We start from the raw sequence: 1,462 nt of genomic DNA on the forward strand, positions 1-1,462 counted from the left end.
CATGTATCAACTAAATAAAACTCAATCAAAATTTGGATTGATTATTGTTTCTATGGGAGACATAAAATTATTTAATACATAAGATTGCTATGATTAGGGCTGGGATTGTGACTCAGTGGTAGAGCGCTTGCCTGGCATGTGTGAGGCCCTGGGTTTGATCTTTATCACTACATAAAAATAAATAACTAAAATAAAGGTATTGTGTCCAACTACAACTAAAAATAAGTATACACACACACACACACACACACACTCACACACACACACACACACACATATATATATATATATATATATATATATATACATGAAGATTGCTATGATTAAAAAAAAGAGGTAAGAAATACAGAGTGTACAGGGAAGAAAGAAACTATCAAATAGAAGAACACCTGTATTAAACTCTATGCACATCATGGAAAATTATCAATGATCAAAATCAATAACTTGAGTAATATGTCTTAAACATGCTCTTGTTTAGTTAAAAATATCATTGGAAGAATAATTATATGATGTCTGTAGGCCAGAATCATTTAAAAGTATTCATTATAAAATACTTGTAATTAAATGATACAAGTCGGAAATGGCCTTAATGTATAGGACTGACTTCATCTTAACTTGATACCAGCAAAGTCCTGTTTCCAAAGAAGGTCATCTTCATAGTTTCCATGGGGACCTGAATTGTTGAAGTGCATTTCAAAACCAGTGTAGTATTGAAAATCCAGGCATAGAATATTGATTTAAAACCATAACATATCTCTCATGAATGTAACAGTTTATGTGCTTTCACAAATTTTAGCAGAACTTTCCTTTATATTAGTATTTTCTATAAGGGATTATAGACACATGCATAAGACTGACAGAACATTGTAACTAAACCATAAGTATACAATTTCTCAAGAAGTAAATGAATGTTTTAATATAGCTTTTTAAAATAATGCCATTAAAGATTGAAAATTGTCTTAAACCTATTGTTTGAGAGTTTACTAATTATAAGACCTATGTAACTATCTTAGCTTTAGTTAATTTTGAAATTTGACACTGGGATCATATTTTTCCCAAGTGAATGAAGGGATACTATTTATCTGAGTTGCTGATATGCATAGTAAAGGAAAGGAAATATATGAATATGTAGTATTGGTTTTTGTTTTACAATACCAAGAAGAAAAATTATTAAAACAAATATGTTTACAACTATAAATAAGGAGTGAAAGAAAAATAAAACAATATGGGTAAATTTTGTCCATAGCATATTAACTAATTCTTTTTTTCTTTGTGTTTATAACTTTCTTTATTTTATCTTCTAATGTTATAAAATATTATGTGTATTAACAGAGATGTGTTTGTGTAAATGTAAATTTTCATTGAACTTGGTTAAAATAATGAGGAGTGATACTGCTGAGGGTTTTTTTGTTGTTACATGTGTATTTAACATCATAAGAAATAGCAATTGTACCATTATCTT

The sequence above is a fragment of the Spermophilus citellus genome, assembly GCF_964194105.1.
Source record: "Spermophilus citellus genome assembly, chromosome: 10".
In the NCBI taxonomy this organism is placed as follows: Eukaryota; Metazoa; Chordata; class Mammalia; order Rodentia; family Sciuridae; genus Spermophilus; species Spermophilus citellus.